General features: G+C 36.1%; 1 non-coding gene across 1 annotated transcript; it reads left to right on the forward strand.

The window, feature by feature from the left end:
* The first annotated feature begins 434 nt into the window (after window positions 1-434).
* LOC119513002 lies at window positions 435-541 on the forward strand. The gene has a single exon (XR_005212512.1). It is a non-coding gene; the product is annotated as a U6 spliceosomal RNA (small nuclear RNA).
* The last annotated feature ends 11,736 nt before the right edge of the window (window positions 542-12,277 follow it).

Below are 12,277 nucleotides of genomic sequence, written 5' to 3' on the forward strand. Positions count from 1 at the left end.
GGACAAAAGCAGAGAAGTATGAGTATAGCTGGTCCAAGAATTTTAAATTGGCAGAATAAATATACAAAAGAGATGTTGCCTGTAAGTTATCAGCAGTATAAAACAAGAACAAGAAAAAATGTAAAAGAATTAAATGAAAATATTAGTTATGAAAAAAGATAAAAGTTGAAATAAAGAACACAATAAATGGGATAAGATATAGATGAAGGATAAATCAGTGAGTTAGGAGATCACATTTAAATTCATTTCAAGAAGAACTCACTGAATAATAAGACAAAAAAATAAAAAAAGAAATATTAAGAGATAAGGAGGATAAAAGTAGAAAGTCAACATCAAGATAATAGGAATCCCAGGAGGAAAAAAATAAAAATGAATAGAGGAAAATATTTTAAGAACAAACAGAGACACATTTTTCAGGTTTAAAGAGATGAATGGTGTTTGCTTCAGCAGCACAAAAGCTAACATTGGAATGATACAGAAAAGATTAGCATGGCTCCTGTACAAAGATGACATGCAAATTCATGAAGCATTCCATATTTTAAAAAGACAACCTACAGAATGGGAGAAAATAGTTGCAACTAATGTATTTGATTAGAGTTTAATATGCAGAATATATAAAGAATTCCTATAACTCAGCAACAAAAAGACAAAGAACCCAATTTAAAAATGGGCAAAAGACTTAAATAGACATTTCTCCAAAGAACACATACAATGGCCAAAAAGCACGTGAAAAGATGCTCAACATCAGCAGTTATTAGGGAAATACCTGGGGCACCATTTCACACCCACTAGGACGGCTAGTATTAAAAAATGGGAAATGGCTAGTGTCAGCAAAGATGCAGAGAAATAGGAACAACGGTACTTTGTTGGTGGGAATGTAAAATGGTGTCGCCACTGTGGAAAATAGTTTGGCAATTACTCGGAAAGTTAAACATAGAATTACCGTATCAATTGCACTTCCAGATATGTACCCAAAAGAATTGAAAACAAGGACTTGCTTGAACAGATACTTGCACACCAACATTCATAGCAACATTATTCAAAAATTGCCGAAAGGTGGGAGCAACCTAAGTGTCCATTAATAGATGAATGGATAAAAAAAATGTGGTATATACACGCAATGAAATACTATTCAGTAGTGAAAAGGAATGAAGTTTTGATACATGCTACAACATGGATGAACCTTGAAAACATTTTGTTGAGTGAAATAAGCCATACAGAAAAGGATAAATATTATATGATTTCACTTATATGAAATATCTAAAATAAGCAAAATTCATAGAGACAAAGTAGATTACAGGTTACCAGGTGCCAGAGGAAGGGACTAATGGGAGCTTATTGCTTAATGGTTAAAGAGTTTCTCTTTGGGGTGATTAACAAGTTTTGGTATTGGTGATGGCGATGGTAGCACAATATTGTGAATGTATTTAAATACCACTGGCTTATACACTTAAAAACGGTTACAGTCAGAAATTTTGTGTTATATGTATTTTATCAGGAAAAAAATTTAAAAAAAAAAAAAAAAAGAGAGAGAGATGAATGACCTCAAATTGAAAGGGCTCAAAGAGTGGAAAACAAAAGAAAGAAGGGAAAGCCTATATAATACATGGTGGTGACATTGAAGAAAACCCAAGAGAAATGTCTAAGAATTAGACTGGCTTTGGATCTCTCAACACCAATGCTGGATACAAGAAGATAATGGAGAAATATATTTTAAGTACTAAAAGGAAATAACATTGCGCCTACAATTTTACATCCAGCCAAGCTGTCATTCAAATGTGGAAAAAAAAATTTCTCGGGCAACAAGGCCTCAGAATATTTGCCATACAGAGAGCCATAGTGAAAACATCTATGAAGTGCCAGAAAGCAAGGACACATCCAAAGATTAATGGAGTACGTTCAAATGGTTTAACCTATTATATAAAGCAGACATTAAAAATGTTAACAATTGTTAAAAATCTATGTGAATGACTCCCAGGGGTGTAAATCTTCCTGACAACGTGGGACATGACTCCTGGGGATGAACCTGATCTCGGCATCCTGGGATTGAGAAAGACTTCTTGACCATAAAGGGAAAGAGAAATAAAACAAAATCAACTTTCCGTGGCTGAGAGATTTCAAATGGAGTCTCTGGAGGTTATTCTTATGCACTATATAGACATCGCTTTTTAGTTTCTAGGGTATTAGAACAGCTAGAAGGAAATACCTGAAACTGCTGAACTATAACCCAGTAGCCTGGATTCTTGAAGATGAGTGTATTACTAAATAGCTTACACGGTGTGAATGTGTGATTGTGAAAACCTTGTGGCTTACACTTCCTTTTTCCAGTTGGACAGAGAAGTAGAAAAATGGGACAAAAAGTAAATGAATAATAGGGGGAGATGAGGGGTAGGGGATGTTTTGGGTGTTTTTTTTAACTTTGTTTCTATTCTTTTTTTTGGAGTAATGAAAATGTTCAAAAATTGGTTGTGGTGATGAATGTACAACTATATGATGATACACTGAAAAACTGATTGCCCACTTTGCATGACTGTAGGTTATGTGACTATATCTCAATAAAATTGCATTTAAAAAATCTAAATGGAGGGATATGTTGATGCTCATTGTACTTTTCTAGAAGTCTGAAATTTTCACAATAAAAAGAAGTTTAAAACATCTTGGAGGAAGTACTCAAATAAGAACAGAAATAAATCCAAAAAACTTTGCAAGAAATACATAAAGTAAGGGTAATTAAATACATTAGTAAAATTTTCTTTTGTCTAAACAACAGCAAGAACAATAATCAGCCTAAGACCAAAGAAAAGAAAAAGAGAAGTACATCTACAGTAAACCCAAATTAAAATTCTGGAAAATATTAAATTGATGGTGGCATTAGGGGTTGGTAGAAATTTGGAAAAGCACAAAATATTTGGAAATTAAACAACACACTTCCACATAATCCATGGGTCAAAGAGGAAAGCACAAGGAAACTTAGAAAATATTTTGAACCGAATGAAAAAGAAAACAAAACACATCAAAATTTATGGGATGCGGCTAGCGTTTACAGGGAAATCACAGATTTAAACACCTAAATTAGAAAGGAAAAATGATCTCATATCAATAATCTAAGCTTCCATTTTAAGAAATTAGAAAAAGAAGAGCCAATTAAATTCAAAGAAAGCAGAAATAAGAAAATAATAAAGATTAGAGTGGAAAGCAGTGAAATAGAAACAGGAAAACAATAGAGAAAAATTGATAAAATAAAAAGTTAGATCTTTGAAAACATTAATAAAATTGACAAATATTTAGCTAGATTGACCAAGAGATAAAAAGAGAAAACATAAATTACAAAATTGCTACTGACCCTACAGAAATGAAAAGAATTATAAGGGAATATTAGGAAATCAACAACTTGGATGAAATGGATAAATTTCTAAAAAGACACAGATAATCAAAACTGACCCAAGAAGAAATAGAAAATCTGAGTAGACTTATAGCAAGTAAAGAAATTGAATTAGTACTTAAAGTCTTCCTATGAAAAAAAGCCAATCCCATATAACTTCACTGGTGAATTTTATCAAATATTTAAAGAAGACATAATACCAAGTTTTCACAAACTCTTTCAGAAAATAGAGGAGGATGGCACACTTCCCTACTAATTCTATGAGGCCAATATTATGCTGATACCAAAGCAAACTAAGCTATCACAAGAAAAGAAAATTACAGACCGATATCCCTAATGAATATAGATGCAAAAGCCTTAAGAAAATAATGGCAAAGCAAATATAGTAGCATATATATAAAATTATACACCATGAGCAAGTGGGATTTAGCCCAGAAATGCAAGGTTTTATATTTTTAACTAATTCAAAAATTGTAAGACATTTTTTTGTTCCAAAGTTAGAAGATGTTGGAACATATTCCCGTCCAAAGGAGAAAATACCTTCTCTACTGACCAAGTCTTTGTTGTGGGGCACAAACAGCACAAACAACTTCGTCCTCAGTTAGAATCATCAAATACATATAAATATAAATACATACATAATATATGAATAATATATGAATACATATTATATATGTATGTTTTTTTTTCACTTCTTCAATCCTTTATTATGGTGAACTATATATCATAATACAGAAAAGCACATAACATATGTATAGTTTACTGGATGATTATAAAGCAAACATATGCAGTACCACACACGTCAAGATTATAAAACATTACCAGCACTCCAGAGGCAATCTCCTCCAATGCAAAATTCACGTATTCTTCATTGAACATTTGATCATTAGAACTCATCGAAACACAAATTATCCATGGCATTGATTTTTTCCACAGTTGCAATAGACACAAGAATTCAAAATGAATACTGAATTTGTTTTTAACAAATCTGAAGCAAGTTGTTTGCTTTAGATAACCTATTTCCTTCAAAGGAAATAAACATCATTTTGAATGTATTGACTTCTTCAGAAAGAAAAACTGGACTCTATTATTATTATTTACTATGATGACATCATCTAGATTTGAATTACTTAATTCAAAGAAGATGCTACAATTAGCCAAACCTAAAGAATTTAAGAGCATGATAGGGTGTATTTTCAAAAGGAGGTAACTTTTCTCCGCATTTGAGGGTTTATCAGTTTGAATTAGTTTTAGCTACAAGTAACAGAGAATCCAAAATTACACTGTCTTAAGAAAAGAACAGATTGTCTCTCAGATAAAAAAAAAAAAAAAAAACTAGAGCTAGCATCTCTGGGGCTGATATTCCATCCACACTGTAGGTAAAAGGAGGGAGAGAAACAGAAGATGCCCTTTCCCTTTAAGTTCATTTCCTGGAAGTTGCCAGTACTACTTCTGCTTATATCCTCTTGGCCAGAGTTTGGTCACATGGCCATCTCGAGCTAGCAAGAAGGTTGGGAACTACATATGTATGTATTCTTACAACTCAATAAGAAGACTGCCCCGATAAAAACTCAGTATTAGAATAGATGTTTTGCCAAAAACGTATCTACTGCTAAGAAGCATGTGAAAAGATGCTCAACATCATTAGGTATTAGGGAAATGCAAATTAAAACTATAATGAGATACTACTACACACCCCCTAAAACAGCCATAATCAAGACAGACAATCTAAGTATTGGCAAGGATGTGGAGAAAGCAGATCCCTCATACAGTGCTTGTGGGAATGTAAGATATACAGCCACTTTTGAGAACAACAGTTTTTTTAAAAAGTGAAAAACAAATTACCATTCAACCCAGCAATTCCATTCCCAGCTATCCGCCCAAGAGAAATGCAAACATATGTCAACACAAAGACGTGTACATGAATATCCACAGTAGCATTATTCATAATAGCCCAAACCAAGAAACAGTCCAAATGTCCATCAAGAGGATAATGGATAAATAAAATGTGGTATATTCACACAATGGAACACAACTCAGCAATAAAAGGGAATGAACTACTGATACATGTTACGGCATGGATGAACCTCAAAAAAATACTAGAGGAAAGCCAGCCACAAAAGACTATGTATGTCATATAATTCCATTTATCCATATGAAATGCACAGAAAAGGCAAATCCATAGAGACAGAAAGCAGATCAATGTTGCAGGGGCTGGATCTGGGGGTGAAAACCGACTGCAAACTAGCACAAGGGAACTTTCTGGGGTGATGGAAATGTTCTAAATCTGGATTGTTATAGTCGCACAATCCTATAAGTTTACTAAAAATAATGGAACAATATACGTAACAATGGGTGAATTTCATGATACGAATGTTAAGCCTCAATAAAACTGTTTAAAAAAAAAAGGGGGGGACCCTAGGCTCAGGACCCAGAGTTTTGGGATATTTTAGGGATAATTGGTTATTCCAGCTGGGGGAGAATCTCCTGTGTTGTTCCTGCCCCACAACTGAGACTTGGGCAGCAGAAATGGTCTTTTCTCCTTTGAATGACATGTTCTAATGTGTTCTAACTTTGTTTTAGAACAAATAATGTCTTACAATTTTTGGATTAGTTAAAAACATGAAATTTAAAATTTTCACATTAAAACCTGAATTTATGATTGTTTTTTTTTTGGTTTGTTTTTTTTAATTGGAAAGTTAGGCAACACGGATCTTCCCCATCAGCCTCCATGGTCTTGCTCATGGCCTGCTCCCTGTGATGCCTGCCTGGCTCCTATAAATGTATGTTTGTGACAGGTTCTTTTTAGCACAGGTAAAAGGATGACAGACTCACCTGAAGTTTTGGGGTGAATTACAATCCACATAAAAAGATTAAAAGACAGGTCAGCTGTCAGCCTTCAAAGGCCAAGTCTTTCTATTTAAACCCCCTTCTGGGAACCATTCAGAGCTGTTGTCCCACTCTCCTTCCCTCAGGAAACAAGATTAAAGCCACTCCTTGTGCAGTGGAGTCCTTGGCTCCCGCAGCCCTTGACTCAGGCTGGAAAGACTCTAGGGCTGGTTTTTCCACACTCTCATTTGTCCCCTCCAGAAAAAATGAAAGCCAAAATGACTACTCCCTCTTCAAAACTTTCCCACTTGCTACACCTCCACCTCCACCCAAGAAACCACAACCCTGTCAGTGCATCATCTCCCAACGACTGGATTTGTCAGTCTGGAAGAACAGCCATTTGTGCCACTTCAGCAAAACAGCCCACTAACGCCCTTTGGCACTGCCCCTCCAGCCTCCTCAGGAGTCTCCATTTTGAAAAGGAGATTCGCTTGGAATCTTGTGGCCGCCTCCCTGGCCCTGCTCCCGATTTCCTGTGGGTTACCAACTGCTTTAACCAGAATACACCCACACCCTTGCCAAAACATAGCAGCCAAGACTGCCTGGTCTGAATCATATTTTTTAAAAAGAAACATTTTTCTAGTCCTTAAATGGTTTTGCATTGCCCTTAGGAGAACATCCCAAATCCTTGACGTGTCTCACCAGGCCCCGGAAGTGTGTTTCCTGCTTTTTCCATCCTGCAATCCCTCCACCCCTACCCCCTGTGCTTTCATCCGTCTCATCATTCCCCTGGTCGCCCCTAAGGTTTTCCTTAGGAAAACCTTCCCAGATCTCCCAACCAAGATGGAGTCCCTGTAAGAAGGATCCCCAGATTCCCTGCTGCCCCTTCATAGCACTGACTAAAATTTGTGGTTATGTACTTAATATCCCCATCAGAGGTCCTCCCCTCTCCTATAGCACGAGAGGCTGCATCTGTCTGTCACGTTTGTTGAATCAATAAATCAATGAAAGGAAACCATTTACAAAGATGTCTTCTGCCTCCATCGCCAACAGTTTAAAATATATGGTGCAGTTTAGCTTCTTAACATTTTAAACCTTTTTTATTTTAAAATGGGAATGTTGGATGCATCTTTGCAACGCATCTAACCCAAAGGCCCAAGGCTTAAGTGTTTTTCTCAAAATAAACTAGTAGTCAGTCCATCACCAAAGGTGAAGCCGAGACCTTGTCCCTCCAGGTATGAAAGGTCTGAGGACCAATTTCCAGTGAGGCAGACCCCATTCTGGACCAGTGGTCCCTGCACAGGAGAGTTTTCCTAAGCCCAGGGTTCAGGGTGGGGAGCCTGGTCTGAAGTGAACCTGCGGTGCCCAATGCCTTTCTCTGCTGGTACTTTACTTCTTTATCTCCCCTAATGGATATTTAAGCTCCGCCCCTAGTGTTGTGACTGAGAAGTTAGGATTTAAGGACTGTTGATGATTACTGAATCATTATATAGATATTCCTTTCTACTTTCTGATACATTAGAGTAGACAGAGAGAAATATCTGAAACCTGAACTGTAATCTGTAATCCAGAGATCACTGATAATGATTGTATAGCCTTTAACTTGTGCCCTTGTGATTGTAAAAACCTTGTGAGGAAACTTCACTGTACCCATTTATCGAGTTTTTCTACTTTGATCACTAAAGGCAGCCCCTAATGTTTATTAATGAAGGGTCTTGGGTCAGCCCAGAACTAACCCAACCCAAGTCCAAAGTTATCTTGGTAACCGAAGCTGGATCTAACCAAAATGGGTCCGCGTGACATGCGCAGTCACGTAGACTATACCTATACCTCATTACAATACTAAAAATCACACCTATTATCATATTAAGGCCACCATTTTCTTACATACTTTCTAAGCATGTAATCAATCTGTGCATGCTCAGCAATTAGATCACTTCCAATTACATCATCTGGGGCCACTGTGCTCATTATCCTAAAACCTGCCATCTTTTGATGCTATAAAACTATCAGAATTTCTGCTGTTCGGGGAGACAGATTTTGGACCCAGAGGCCATCTGTTCTCCTGCTTCGCACCTAGCAATAAAACTCTTTATCTCTTTGAAACCCCAGTGACTCAGGAATTGGTCATCGGACCACATCAGGCAAAAGAATCCACCACCTTGGTCCAGTAACAGCGTTTTGCGGTTTTAAAATGGGCATAAATGAACATCCTTCTGCAAAGTTCTTTGAACTCTTGTGTGAGGGTTTCCATAGAGTAAATTCCTAGAAATGAAACTGCCAGAATAAAGGGATGAACCATTTTAAAGTGTTGATGGATATGGCTAAATTGATCTCCAAAAAGTTAGTACTGGTTTATACCCCCATCAAGAGTGTCCTTTTACCTCATACTGCACACCCTCATTGTATTAATTTGCAATTTTAAGTTGGCGGCGAGAAGAAGCATTTTTTCATATGTGCAATAACCCTTTGTATTTCCCGTGACTTGTTTATTTAAATTTTTTGAGCAGTTGAGTTAGCAACCCCAAATATAAAAACTAAACTATATTTTATTCAGGTGCTTTAGTGAGGGTTTTTTTTTAAATTAAATTCAGTTTTATTGAAATATATTCATTTAACATACAATCACCCATGGTATACAATCAACTGCTCACAGTACCATCATATAGTTATGCGTTCATCACCACAATCTATTTTGAAATTTTCCTTACATCAGAAAGAAAGAATAAGAATAAAAAACAGTAAAAGAGAACACTCAAATCACCCCCCTCATACCACCCTATTTTTCATTTAGTTTTTGTCCCCATTTTTCTACTCATGCATTCATACACTAGATAAAGGGAGTGCGACCCACAAGGTTTTCACAATCATACTGTCACCCCTTGTAAGCTACATTGTTATACAATTGTCTTCAAGAGTAAAGGCTACTGGGTTGGAGTTTGGTAGTTTCAGGTATTTACTTCTACCTATTCCAATACATTAAAACCTAAGAGGTGTTATCTATATGGTGCATAAGAATGTCCACCAGAGTGACCTCTCAACTCCATTTGAAATCTCTCAGCCATTGAAACTTTATTTTGTTTCATTTTGCATTCCCCTTTTGGTCAAGAAGATATTCTCAATCCCATGATGCCGGGTCCGGATTCATCCCAGGGAGTCATATCCTGCGTTGCCAGGGAGATTTACACCCCTGGGAGTCAGATCCCATGTAGGGGAGAGGGCAGTGAGTTCACCTGCTGAGATGGCTTAGTTAGAGAGAAAGAGGGCCACATCTGAGCAACAAAGAGGTACTGAGGGGGAGACTCTTTTTTGCACAATTATATGCAAGTTTAGCCTCTCCTTTGCAGTAATGAGCTTCATGAGGGCAAGTCCCATGATAGATGGCTGGGCACATCAAACCGCCAGTCCTCAATGTTTGTGAGAACATCAGCATCAGTCCAGGTAAGGAAGTCCAACACTTCCACATTTTCCCGCAGGTCCTCAGGGGGGCCCTGCAAATACATTTTTTTTTTCTCTGCCCAAATTACTTTGGGATGCGTCACTGTTTCTTCAGTGGGGTTTTTATGTTTGGATCTTTAATCTATCTTTTTTACATTAGGACTCTAACTTTGTATTTAATATTTATTACCATTATTTTTTCACAAATGGAAAGCAAATTTGTCCTTTTCCTACATATTTGAAATATCATCTTTATCACAGATTAAATTCCCATGCACATGAAAATCTGTTTCTGGATTTTCTACTCTGTTCCTGCTAACTCTATTTGTCTATTTCTGGCCCCACACCATACTGTTTTCATTATCACACCCTTATAACACACACCTGGTACCTCAGACACACTCAAAACTTGTTGATAACTATCCAAATCTACTCTTCTAAGTAAACTTTAGATACAATTGTTATGTTATATTAAAGCCCATTCATATATTTATTTCTTTTACTTTCAAATGCCTTAAGTAATTTTATTTTAGGCATATCTTTTATTGATAGCATATGTTTGTTTACTTTTTTACTCTAATCATATCTGAAAGCGCTTTCTTTCAATTGGTGAGTTTCTGCCATTTGCAATTATTATTGTACAGATAGATTTAGTCTTGTCATCTTGTACATTTTAAAATTGTTGCTTTTTTTTTTATATTTGCAAGGTGAAAAGGCATTTATTTGGGGTCTTAGAATTGCGATTTGGGGAGCACAGACTCAGTACTTTCAGGTGAGGGTTTTAAAGAAAAAAGATTAGATAAATTGTTTGAGGTTGGTAGATATTTGGGGTATGCCAAATATCCTTTAGACTAATAGTTTACTGAGTTCTTTATCTTGTGGTTTATTTATGGTGTCCTGATGGCCTTAGGGTTTTCAGAAACATTGTTGCTTGAGGCTTTGCATACTTTGGCAGTTTGTGATGTCTGGTTGAGGTCTGTGTACAAGCAACCTCCAGAATGACCTCCCGACTCCATTTTAAATCTCTTAGCCATAGTAACTCTATTTTATTTTTATATTTTTTTACAATTCCAATGATGGTTCAATTTTATTTTCACCCAATTTGTGGAATCAAAGTAAAGCTTCTAGAAGTTCATTCTATCTAAGGAAAATATATGGCTTTATTATTAATTCTATTGAAAATTCAGTTAAAGTTTACTATTGATATGATTATTTGTTTTTGTTATATAATATAAATTTTTGTGAAGTACATCATCTTGGTAGAAAGAAAGTTTTTACTAAAAGAAGATGCCTATGGAATAGAAGTGTACTTGGAATTGGTTGTCATGCACACGTAATTCAAAATGGATTCCAAGCAAGCTGTGATATTATACCAATCCAAATAGAAAAGGTAGTCATCAAAACTGACAAAGACTTTTTATATATACACAGATGGACTGACTAAATGATAATTTTTTGTGTGTGACAAAGTGTATATTGAATACAAAACTATACTTCAGCATGCTAGTACATACTTTCTTGCAAGCTGAGGAAAAGGGCATATAGGAAAGGATGGGGAAAAATTTAGTTAAAATAAACTTTAGGTATGTTACAATTTTCAGGTTTATATTTTGACATCCTTCTTTCCTAGAAGGTCATAGTGTACAATACCACAAGGTATTATTTCTATGCAAGTAAAATATTAATTCCGGCAACATTTAAATGAACTGAAAGTTAGATTTCTCTGTATTTCCATCTTCTAATGCTCCCTTGTTGTTTTCCTTGTTTCCTATCACTTAATTTCTGGTCTGTGTTTTCTCTGTTGCCTCTCCCCACTCCCAACAATTTGAAATATGTATAATCTTTACAAACTGATCTTTATCTTTTTATTTTAAAACAATATGCTTAAGTGTATATAACTCCAAGGTGACTCCTCTTAGAAACCAAGCAAAAAAGCAGACAAAAAATAAGCAGAGATACTGAAAACCTAAATAATACAATTAATCAACTTGGTCAATTAGATATTTTAGAACTCCACCCCCTTAAAAGAAAACATTCTTTTTGAGCATAGGATTAACATTTAAATTGACCATGTAAAAGGCCATAAAAGGAGTTGTAATAAATTCCACATGATCAATGTCATACACACTGTGTCATCTGACCATAATGCACTAAAATTAGAAAGTAATAACAAAAGTATGGCTTAAAAGCATCTGCCTCTTGCAATTTTGCTGGCTCTCCTATCTGCCCCTTCCTCCTGGATTGCTGGATGGCTCCTGGGAACTTGAAATTCTCACCCTGCAGAGCAAGTCAGCCTTCTCCAGCCTCTCCTTTCAAACCCAGCTCCGAGACTGACTCTCCTCACCCAGAACCCATCCAGGTGCCCAGCAAAACCAAAAGAGTCATCTCTTTTACCAGAATCCACCCTCCTAAGAAGTTTATTAGCAACAACCAGTGTCTATTAGCTCTCCTCCCTATCACCATGTAAAATGAATAAATAAGCTACATATAACCGTGGCAATTCCCTCCTCTTCCCTCCCTTCATCCCCCATCTTTTGGACATGTCTCATGATTTCTGCTCATTTAATAAATCAACAAATATTTATTGAGCGTCTGCTATGTGCTGGGCACTATGGCAGAAGCCAAGCA

Source organism: Choloepus didactylus, chromosome 17 (genome assembly GCF_015220235.1).
Source record: "Choloepus didactylus isolate mChoDid1 chromosome 17, mChoDid1.pri, whole genome shotgun sequence".
In the NCBI taxonomy this organism is placed as follows: Eukaryota; Metazoa; Chordata; class Mammalia; order Pilosa; family Megalonychidae; genus Choloepus; species Choloepus didactylus.